The 12,257-nt window shown below is 43.2% G+C and overlaps 1 protein-coding gene across 5 annotated transcripts in view; it reads right to left on the bottom strand.

Moving 5' to 3' along the window:
• MAGI2 (membrane associated guanylate kinase, WW and PDZ domain containing 2) overlaps nucleotides 1–12,257 on the bottom strand; it is a 1,357,869-nt gene that overhangs the window by 95,085 nt on the left and 1,250,527 nt on the right. The gene's annotated exons all lie outside the window — the stretch shown is intronic.

The following is a 12,257-nucleotide window of genomic DNA, read 5'->3' as shown; positions in this document are numbered from 1 at the left end:
CTCAAACCTGCCTGAGTTCACCATTTTAGCACTACTTTTAAAGGCCGACCCGTCCTATATTGTCTCTGTACGATCTTGCATTGTTTTTGGTGTGAAGCTGTCTCGTCATTTTACAAATATGGGCCACTTTTCACCAAAAAGACTGAGTATAAATGCAGGAATGGACACTTCCAAATTCATCATCATTTCTAGAAAATCAATTCCACAGGCTTGTCCTGATAGAGAATCTTTGGTTTCTAATCACCTTTGTTTTCCAAGGATACCACATGGCTACTGTTACTTGTTTGACTGAAGTGTTTCTAGTCACTGAGGTATAAATGCGTGATTGATTTGTTTTTCCAATAACTGCTACCAGCTGTGCTCTGTTGACCTCCCTCCACCCCTTTCCCTCTGGGTAGTATTCCAATTCCATTATCTTTCAACACTTGCAGCTATTAAGAAAGCATCGTGCAGTTAGCACTGCAATCTAACTTTCAATTAAAAGCTCTCCTTCCCACTGCAGACTAGGCTGAAGGCTTGAACCACTTATATGGGGAAAGAGTCTTGTTCTCTCTCTCCCAAACCCTCCCTCTTTCTCCTCTCAGTCTGCAAGAGAAGCTCTGATGGCTGGGTAGTGAAGAGGACCAACATTCATGAGGGATTGAGAGTTACTGGTGGCCAGTCTGCCTTTCTCTTTCTGTTGCTGTTCTAGGAGGAGGTTCTCACTTCACGGGTTCACTTTGTGCCAGGGACCACCTTAGGTGCTGGGGATATTATGGGAATGAAGGAAGATAAGATTTCTGACCTCAGGGAATTTAAAGTCGGTGGACATCCAAATGCTGCCTCTCTCCTAAGGATGCTTTGGGTCACTTTTTTGGAAGACCTGATGTGGAGTTTCTCTCTATGTTGGGAGACACCAATGAGGTTGGCCTCTTCTTCTTCCATTCAGCACTATGGGTAATGTAACCTATGGCCTCTTTCAGCAGGGGTCCCTTTGGCCAGAAAATATCCCCCCAGAAAGGTGGTTTAAGTCCCAAAGCACCTTCTGTAGTGTTGACTCAACCCATGGGGAATGGTGGGGATGCAGACTGCCCTAGAACTCCTCTTCTTGCTTTCTCTCCTTCCTCTTTCTCTCCCTTCCCCAGCTCATCAAGGTCTCTCCTGATTCACTAGCTCGGCCCCTTCTAGATAAGAAACAATCATCAGCCTCCCTTGAGGTAGAAGGCAAGGATGGGTCAAACATTCCCAATCTTGTGGGAAGGGAACAGGGCAAAGTTCTAATACCTCTTTCCCTCACGGAGGATGAGGTGGGGAGGAGGGATGGTTAGTGCTTCCCAAACTCTGTTTTCTCCCAGAGAGAAACGTTTACTTCTACTCAGCATTGGGAGAGTGTAGGCAAAGACAAATCAGTAGGACTGGTTCTATGAAAGAGCAGCTCTCAGCAGGCCACCCAAGGAAGTGGCTGGTCTTGCTCTGGCTGATTCCCTAAATCAGGCTGAGATCTTACATCATCATACCTCATGGAGAGGAACAGCAGAATAAAAACAGGGAGTTGAATGAAGCATGGAGATTATCTGTTAGTTTTGCTCATCATTCTCACTCTGGATAATTGAAAAGTGACCTCGTTTTCATTTCTCCTTTAAGTTCTTTAATGGCCAAGTTTTTCAAAAAAAGTGGGTTCCTGACTACAATGTGCATAAATGTGTTTATTATTATATTTTCTCCTAAAGGTTTTAGTAGTTTGCTTTTCACACTTGGTCTTTAATCCACCTGGAACTGATTTCTGTATGCGGTGTGAAGTAGAGATTCATTCTTATCTGTATGGATAACCATTTGTCCCAGCACCAGTTATGGAGAGTCTGTCCCCCACCCCTGACTTGTGATGCTGCCTCCACCATATGTTGGGTCTCCATACCTGTCTGTCTTTTCTTGGACTTCCCGCAGTGTCCTTTGGTCAATATGGCCAGCCCAGTGCCAGCATTCCTATCATTTTGATTCCTATTGCCCTATACATAAATCTTGAAATCTTGTAGGTCTGGAGGTTTTTACAGTCTCACTTTTACTCTCATTTTCAAATACAAATAATTTCTAAAATCTTTAGGTTCCATATAGTGAACAATCATCTGAATTGTGGGCTTAAGAAAAATACCTACACTTTATCTCTCCACTTCACTTGTGAAGCACCATGAAATGCATGAAGTGCCAGTTACCAACTCAAATATTTTAATTGTAATTTGCAGACAAAGGTCTTATTAGAAGTTAATCCATTAGCTGTTTAAGAGGTCTTTAGAAAATGAAAAGTGTTTTTTACCAAAGAATTAAATTAATCATATAAATAAAAGTGGAATTATTTTAACCATTCTGTCATTTTCTTAATGGCATATTTAGGAAATGACTGAGTTCTAAAAGATTAACTATTTTTTCTTGGCCTCATATTGTTGGTCCACTTAATGCCTGACTGCCTATTCTAGCCTATTCAAAAGTGGGTTTTCTCCAGGTGTATGTATCAGAATTACCTAGGGAGCTTTTAAAAACCATTTGGTCCCTTTTCAAATTTAGATATTCTCAACAAAGTTTTGAAAGCAATAATACATCACTAAAAAGGTAGGGCTTTTGCCTCTCTACTGGAAGAACACTGATGCCATCTATTATTATGACCTGTATAAAACTGTCAAGTATGAGCTTTCCTAAGCTTTTATTCATAACATAAGTGGCCTTGTTGCATCAAGATACAGCATCTTGGTTAGCAGAGATAGCTGTGACATGCTTCTTTGCCCTGTTGTTTCTGCCATGTTCTCTTGGTCATTTCCAGCGTATTTCTATTCTCTAGTTTTCCTTTTCTGAATGTAAGTTTTAGTGGATCCCTGGGAGCTATGTGGAAACTCTACATGTATTCATTTCATTCCAAGACACGTTGATGTGCCAATGCTAATAGTGTGGTCAATTTAAAAAGGCCAGCACAAATGAGTGGGGATGCAAACAACCAACAATTTAAAAATTCTGCAATTCACCGATGTCTATACTTTTCTTACAATGGGGGAAGACGTTCTGTGTCGTTTCCCATATGACACATTGGAGTTGTTCTTTTCCTCGAGAGGCCTCTCTAACTTACCTTCAGAAGCTCAAGGAGCTTGGGCATGCAACATATCTACCCCAAAGGAGCCTGCCTATTCGGTACATTCCTCTAGGGCCCAGGCTGGGAGGCCACCATACCGCACTTTGCCTGCTTCCCACCAGTGCTCTTTTTAGGGTATCCAACATCTACTGTTCGAGGTCACTGTCTCAACCCCTAGTTGACATGCTTCCTTTTCCCTGCAAAAGAGTCTGAACCCTCATATGGATCACACAACTCTGCAACTCTGCCTTCAGAGCTGGGTGGTGCTTGCTCCCTCTCCTACTTGGACCACTCTCTTGAAAACAGATTCCCAGACCTGAGTGACATCCCACAATGCTGTTGCTCTCTGTCCTCGGTAGGACCCACACAGTTTTGCAGGGCAGGTAACCAAAGCAAAAATCACAGGGTCACCAAAAGGGCCACGTGGATTAGTTACAGAAAACAACTCAAGGACTAAACACACTACCTAAGTTATATATATATATATATATATATATATATATATATATATATATTCATAGTCAACCTTTCATTAAGCACTAAGTAGTGGCAAGTCATTTACAAATTAAACTTTACTTAAGAAAAGCAATAAATGATACATAAGAGCAGAGCTGCTTTGACTAAACAGGGCTGTGGGTATGGGGTAGTATTCAGGTTCCTGCTGACTTTACCCCCATCTTATTTCCTGGCTTCCTTTCCTACCTCAGGAGATTCTTTGGAGTCCTGGGGATTATCTTTTCTATATGATTAAAAAGGCACGTGGGGAAAAGGGCCCTGTCTTACCTGTCTCTGTTGTGTTCTATGATACTCCCGGTGCTATCTGGAATTCTTCTAGTCTTTGCTCATATCTACCTGTTGAAGGCACATTAGGACCTCGCTCAACTGTCGTTTCCTCTAAGGACTCTCTCCAAGACAAAATTGATCTTCCCTATGGCAAATGGTCACTGCTTCTATTATAACTAGAGGGACTGCATGTCTTAGATGTGCTGGGGTAATCTCAATTTCTAATATTAGAGTACTAAGGTACTCTCTTGGACTCATTTTTTTTTTGTCAGATCACATGTCAATTTTTGTTTTAAAAATATGGTTATGATGGGGCACGTGGGTGGCTCAGTCAGTTGAGCATCTGACTCCTGATTTCAGCTCAGGTCATGATCTCTGGGTGATGAGCCTGAGCCCTGTGTCAGGCTCTGTGCTCAGTGTGGAGTCTGCTTGAGAACCTCTCCCTCTGCTCCCCCCTCCCTGGCTCACGCTCTCTCTCAAATAAATAAAATAAATCTTTAAAAATATATGTGGCTATGATATTTATAGCTCTTGTTGCAGTCAGCCTTATTCCTGAGTTATTGATCGATGTAGACATCATAAAGGATACATTTCTAAAGACTAGGGATCGTCTCTGCAAGGTAGGTATGTCTTGATCTCCATTTTGTGATGGGGAAACTGAGGTTGTCCAGCTAGTAAGTAAGCTGAAATTTGCCCAAATCCAGGCTCTTTCCCTTATACTACTCTGCTGCCCACAGTGCTTCACAGTGTTTCTCTGTATATTCTAGAAATGTTTATTCTAGTAAATACTGAATATATGTGTGTTCAATTGCTCAGAATTGAAAGGACACATGACTATATCTAGGCTGTGAATTGAAATATTTCCTTTTCATGCTTACGTGATTCAGAAAAGAACTTTATACTTGTATTCAGTGCCATCTTAACTCTCTCTGGTGGATGAAAAGCAAAGTGAATCCATTGGGATTTTTAATTTCCTGGAGTCTGTGGTTAAGGAAACCAGCACCCAAAAAACACAGCAGATACTTCTCTGTGACTGGCGATATCTGAGCCATGCTGGCTTATCTGAATGCAGGCTGGGATCGGTTCTCCACGCTGCTGAGGCCCATCCCTTGCTTCCTACAACACCCCCAGGGGGTATACTATTAAGCTATTACAGGACAAAAGAAAACAAACTGGCTGGCCGATTCTCATATGCCTTGATATCTAGGAGTTTTGTTCCCTGGTTTTGTGCTTGGGAAGAATGGAGCAGGGAGCAGCTTCTGAGAACATCTGTAGAGGATGGGATGGGGGAGAGGAGGTGCCTGGCAAGGTGATGAAGGAAGGCGTTGTGCTTCTTGCCAGTGCCGTCAGAAGCGTGGTGTAAGGACAGGGGCATTAGGAGGTGTCCACTGGCCATGATATTCTAACCCTCCCAAACACCCGTAAGGTGGGAAGTGTTGTGCTGAGACAGTGGAGGATTTGGAGAAGATTATGATGCACTATCACATATCAAAGCCTTTACAATATAACACATTAAATTTTACTACAAACCAAAGACCATGGTTAAACACCTTTTAAGATGAATCTCTACCTCATACCATATACAAAAACCAATTCTTGATGGATTGTGGATTTAAATGTGAAAGGTCCAACTTTAAAAGTTATTAAAAAATATGACTCTAAGATAGCAAAGGATGTCTTAAAGCACAATACAAAATATTGATATTTTTAAGTATATAAAAATTAAGAAGGTGACTTTATCAGAAGAGATTATAAAGAAAAAGGAACTGCCACAAACTGGGAACAGATATGTTCAGCACATAAGACCAACCAAATACAGTATCTATCATGTCTAAAAATTAATCAGGAAAAGACAACAGTAATAATGGAAATGTACTCAAGAGATACAAACTTAAAAATCAAAGAAGAGGAGGATGAATAACTCAAACATATAAAAAGATGTTCATTAATAGAAAGAAAATCAAAACCATAAGGATATAGCATTTTACGTCCACTATACTAACAGAAGTTTAACATCAATTTCATATCAGGCATTGACAAGGATATAAAGCAGGAGGGACCCATATCCAACATGGAAGAGTATATATATTGTTATAAGCACTTTGGATAATTTTCTGGTATTATTTAGTCAACTTGATGTTGTTCCCAGGACCCAGTGAATCCTCCTAGGAATAGAGTCAGAAGTTGTTGCCAAGAGAAAATCTTGCACATGTTTACCAGAAGAACTTTACAAGAATGTCCATAACAGGGATGTTTCTAATAGGAAGAAGTTGGAAACCACCTTAATGCCTATCAACAGGAAAATGGATACATAAATTCCCACTTATATACTAAAGAACTATGCAGTAGTGGTAATAAATAAATTACAGTAGTACATATTAAATCGGTGATTTCGTCACCATGTGGAGCTAAAAAAATTAAGAAAATACAAAAAATAGAATTCTGTGTTTATAAAGTTTGAAGACATGTGAAACTGCACAATATCTTGCTGAGGGATATATCTATACATGGTAAACTATAAAGAAAAGCAAAGGGATGATAAACACAGAATTCAGGAGCGGAGTTACCTCTGGCAGATGGCGGGGGGATGGCTGCGAGAGGAGGTGAGGAAGGCTGCAAATACATTAACATTGTTCTGTTTCTATTTTGTTTCTTAAGCTGGGTAGCAGTTGTGTGGGTGCTTAATTATTGTTACTGAAATTGCACATACATATTGTATAATCTCTCTTTTATTGTATTTCATAATAAAAATATCTTCAAAAGTGTGCTATGGGGGTGCTGAAGGCGGGTAGGAATGGGAGGTGAGGTGAGAATTAGCAACAGCTTCATGCGGTAGTCAGAGCTGACCCTTGAGAGATGTGTAGGGTTGTTTTTTTAAATTTTATTTTATTATGTTATGTTAATCACCAAACATTACATCATTAGTTTTTGATGTAGTGTTCCGTGATTCATTGTTTGTGTGTAACACCCAGTGCTCCATGTAGAACGTGCCCTCTTTAATACCCATCACTGGACTAACCCATCCTCTCACCCCCTTCCCTCTAGAACCCTCAGTTTGTTTCTCAGAGTCCATAGGGATGAGTAGGGTTTTAAGGACAGAGATGGGCAGAGAGGAAATCCCACTTGGAAAAAAAAGGTTGAGGAAAGACAGGAAGGTGTGAAATGGCCGCGGGTGTCCTGGAAGCAGGAACGGTTGGAAGATAAACCGTGGAATCAGACTGGCATATAAGGATAGAAAGCTGCTTGGGGCCAGAATGTAGAAGGCCTTTATTTTTAAAAAACAAAAACAACAAAAGCAACAACCCCTAACCAAAATCAAAACCAAAGCCAAAAACCTTTACATGTTTAGGTGTATCCTGCAAGCAAAGGCGGGGTGTTGAAAACTTTCGAGGAGACAAGAGATTTGATTGCACCTGTGATTTAGGAATACAACTTTGGTGGTAGTATGAAGCATGAATGGGAGAAATGAGACACCGGTGGGACCCATCTGGCTACTGGGATAGTTCAAGATAACAAAGAGGAAGGTCTGTATTGTGGCAGTCACAATGGAAGGAAAGGAGGAAATGCCTAATTTGGGATCTGACTTAAGTTTCCTTCATGTCCGTTTCCAGAAAGACACAGACCAAAGCAGTGTGTACTGTTCTCCCTTAGGCCAGCCCTGCTCAGGATTGAGCACACTCCCAAGTTAGGTAGCTAATTGCAAGCATCAACTCAGCAGCTTACTCCCAATTCCCTCTGATATACCTCCCGGTTTTCTCTCTGGAGTTAGGAAGGCAATTTTGAAAATGACCCAATATTCAATATTCATTAATCCTTCCCTTTGCTTACTTACATTTGACCTTAACTTCCCTTTCTGGGCTCAGTCATTCTCTCAAGGTCTCATACAAAGCAAAGTAATGCTAATAGGTTGAGGAGTCTCCTTCTCTTCCCACAAGAAGACTAATATTGCTGACAGTGTTCTAAAGACTAGTGGCATATCATCCTTTTGGCAGATAATTACACAAAGGCATGAGACACTGAGATGGCATAATGTCAAGAACCAGTGGCTGGTCTGAAGTGGAAAATGAGTGCCTTGGACATCTAACAGGCAGCTGGAAAGTCAGGTTAGGCATTTAGGAGGGATGTCAGCCCATACATCCCAAAGTTGACCAAATAATGAGACAAGCCTGCTTTGAGGGTTGTGCTGTTTTATACAGGATCAAGAAGAGGTGATGGGTCCCAATACAGAGGAGAAGTACTTATTGAGAAACAAGTATCTTGTCAAGTCGAAGCACCCAGGAGTCAGATACAGTAATGCCCTTTTCATCCTGGTGACGGTGGCAGCAATGTTCCATAGGTAAGGGCAGAGGTCATTTCTTTGTTCAATAGCGCAGATGCTAGGAAGCCATGGCAGGGAAAGAAAGGAACCGGGGTCTGAGGATGGTGTATCGCCAAGGAAGCAGCACTCCAGGGGCACACTGAAGAAGAAACACTCATGGTCCGGGAATCACATGTGAAGAATAGAGTACACAGCTCTCAACATCTGAAGCACTCTGCTGTGCCAACCAAATCCTGTGTGAGTCAGGATCAAGATGTATCTCATGCCCACTGTTCTGACGAAAACAGAGAAGTGAATGGTAGACTGGGCAGGCTGAGTGACTCCCGGCCCGCCCCCCCGAAGAGCTGGGGGTCTGGGGGAGTGACGCAATGACAAAGGATCTCAAGCAGATGGCTAATTTGCATAAATGCTGGGAAGACATTTTTGTAAAAATGAAGTGGGAAGAAAATTTTGACTTATTCTCAGATAAAGACAGAGAAATGATGGCTTAATATAAAGAGGAAACTATCCTCACAAGTCCTCCCTTCATTGCAGAGGCAAGTAGAATGTGTTTTTCAGATCACAGTGGTGGTTTGTAAACTTTCTCATTCTTTTCCATAGGCAAAACCAAAACCCAAAAACAAAACAAAAACCATGAATAATTAAAAATGCAAAGATTCTCCTCACTTGTAATTTATTCAATTTCTTCTCTGTCTTTTCCCACCAACACGCTATCCTAACACTAACCCTTTGATTCCTTACCAAACCCTTAACTAGCCCTCATGGGAAGCTGCTTTTGAAATGGTTCAAAGTTGGGCATCCAATGGAAGAAGAAACAGGGCAGAGAAACGGAGCCCTCCCCGCGTGGTATAATGAACCCTGAATAATTGACAAAGGAGTCTTAACGCCGAGCGAGCCAGCTCTGCTCCCTGGGCTTCTTTCTCTAATCAAGACAAAGCTCCCCCTCCTTCCTGAAAGGGACTCGTGTCACTCATTTAACACAGTGTTCACGGGTCAGGCTCTGAAAAGAAAAAGGTAATGGATTTGATCTTGGCAAGAGGTTTCTCTTTCCCTTCATAAAAGGCATGGAGCAGAACCAAACAATAAAGGAAAACCTTGCATTTGCAGACGATCTGAAGGGTGAGTCACCATGATGGCTGACAGACGACGGGGCGGCTCAGTGACATGGACTGTGGGGACGTGGAGAGGCTAACAGTTATGGAGGGATGAGCTCTCTGTGTGTTTACTGAGTGTCAGCACCCAGAGGTGATGAAAGACTGGGTGGGTGATCTTTGGCAATGCAGGGCCCCAGAAACGATCTACCCAAGCCCAGACAGTTGTTTTATTTCTCCAGTTGGACTGCTCTTTCCTCTCTTAAGCACTTGTCATCTCTTTTCTCTCATGCGTTCAATTTCATCAGCCTCCTTAGCTCATCTGTCTGCATTGAGCTGACGGGCTCAGCTCCGCGGAGTTCAAATATTCTGCTAAGCTCTGGCTTCCCCATCACCCGACCAATGGCCCTGCTCTCCTGTGTACTTTCTCTAATAGGCTCTGGTGCACCTGTCTTGTAACCCTTCATTCTGTCATGTTTTGCATACCTCATGCTTTTGAAGTTCTTCATTATTTCCCGCTTGGCCTTATTTTTCACTTTATCTATTCTATTTCTATTCCCACTGTGTCATTCACATCTGGTGATTGGGAGTTTACATATGAGGAAAACAAGATGTGAAATGTCACAGAGTTTAGGATTAAAGGCATTTAAAAAACGTTAGGCACAGTAACCACGCTACCTCACCGATCCTGCGAAATCTGTAACAATTAAATGTACTCTGAAAAGGACGGTGGATTTACAGCGAGGTGCTAGGGCATAAAAAGCTGATTGTGAGTTAGACTGAATATTCCACATAAATTCATATACTCTGTTCTCTGTGAAATCTGGTTCATCGGGTGCCTTTGCGGCCATGTACCTAGTGAGCAGAACTAGTTAACTTCCAGAGCCAGAAAATACACCTGCAGTGTTCTGCACTTCCAAGGCTTCTGTTCACATATTCATTTAGTAAACAATACCGACTGAACGTGCACCATGGCCCAGGCACAGCGCTGAGCACTGGGGTACAGTGGGGAGCACAGAGCACTACGGCTCCTGTTCTCACAGAGTTTATACTCTGGAGAGTCAGATTTCATAACATAATCACGCACGTGAATGTGAAATTAGCATTGTGACAAAAGCTACAAAGGAGACGTGGCAGCCGATGACAGGCGGATGTGACCTGACTGGAGAGTGAAGAGCGGCTTTCTCTGAAGATGAGATGCTTGAGTTGACAGGAGAAAGAGGAGGAGGAGTTAATCAGGTGAAGAGAGGAGGGAGGAGAATTTCGGGAAGAGGGGGAGAGGTGGGCAAAAGCCCGTGGGTGGGAGGGAGCATGGTGACCTGACTGAGAGGCTGGAAGGCAAGGGGAGCCTGGCTGAGATGAGCTGGGAGGGAGGCAGGGCCTGTTAGGGGTCTGATCTTTACCCTGCAAGAAACGGGGTGCCACTGACAGGTTTTAAGCAATGGGCAGATAGATCAGATTTGTGTTGAGAAGGAACCCACCTTATCTAACAGACTGGGGTGGGGGGGGAAGCAAATACGAGGTGATTTGTACTTCAAAGCTTTCATAACCTCTTGACATATACACACTTACTTGAACATGCCTTCTATATCTCCGGGCTTAGGGTATTGCGTATTTTAATAGAAACACAGACCTCGGTGGGAAGGAGGGGGAGGAAGAATGGAGGAAACTGAGGAATATTGAAGTAGGCACTTTGTCCTTCCTGGAAAAGACGATTCCCATTTTCCAGAAGAGTAAAATGGACTCTGCTAAATAACTTGCATGGTATGAGGACACGCGGTCATTCTTTGAGTTGCTAGGGCTGACTCAATTGGTCCTTGTGGCCAGGAGAACAGTCTCCCCCGCCGACCCAGTGCGCATGCCCTGGAAGCTGCCCAGAGGAGGCTGGTATTTGAGGCTCTAGAGCCGCTGTAAGCTCTAGATGGGGTAACTCGTCCACGGTCAGAGCTAGAGAGCCATTGAGGTGGTGAGTCAGTGTATGAACATCAGGTCCGCCCAGCTCCTACTCTTTTTACTGCCCCGTATTTCCTTACAAGGAACAAACACGCTGTGGAAAAAGGAAAGGGAACAAGATAGGGAATGGACTAGGAAGTCAGTAAGACAGACACTTCCCTCTGAGGGTCATCAGGGTAAGGAAGCAACTGAGTGGGCTGGAGACAATGAAAATATCTCGGACGAACCAACTGGAAACAAGCAAAGCGCATGCCTTCTTCAGCCTATGACGGTGACCAGAGGCTTCAGACTGAGATAGACCCACTGATGGGCGTATATCGCTATTTTTACCCAACTTTTTCCCCTGGGAAATTGTGTGTGTGAGAGAGTCTCTTGTTGCTAAGGGAGACAGCCTCGCTGCTTTGATTCTCTGGATCCAAGGGCATATTAATTCAAGACACTGTGTCATGGCATTCAAGCTCAATGGCAGAACGAGCACGATGAGCACGATGTGAAGAGGGCTCCTCCCCAGATTCAGGCAGAGCCTCCAGCTGGGCTGGCCCCCTCATTTATGGCCCAGACAAGCACCCTCAGTCTCGGTGAAGATAAGGTAGGATTCTTCTAAGGGGTCACCAGGAATCTGCGTACTATTAAATGTGTCCCCTCCCAGAGCAGTCCCCTCTTACATCTGGCTGGAGATGACAAATGCAAAGGAATCTATCTGAGCCACCAAAATACGTTTCCTGGGAATGAAAACCAGCTTTAAAATTTCAAATACAAAGATGAGGCCTAAGAGCTGCAGATTATGCCGGTTTTCTCAGTATGCCCATTTCTAGGGCATTTCACACATTTCTGCATTGGTGTCTTCTAACAGACACGGGCCATCCTGGAACAGTTTTGACTGGCTGTGCTGGGACCCATAGGTGTAGGACCTGCAGGTGTAGGAACAGTCTCAGCCTCCCTGCCCACAGCTACTCCACCTTCTTCTTGCCCTAGTATCTGTTTACAACACTGACAAAAATAAGGTAGCTGGGATCCA

Source organism: Mirounga angustirostris, unplaced genomic scaffold (assembly GCF_029215605.1).
Source record: "Mirounga angustirostris isolate CCGP_5_RB_7025 unplaced genomic scaffold, mMirAng1.0.hap1 SCAF_12, whole genome shotgun sequence".
Taxonomy (NCBI): Eukaryota; Metazoa; Chordata; class Mammalia; order Carnivora; family Phocidae; genus Mirounga; species Mirounga angustirostris.
The sequence above is the reverse complement of the archived record's forward strand: the minus strand, read 5'-3'. Positions and strand labels throughout refer to the sequence as shown.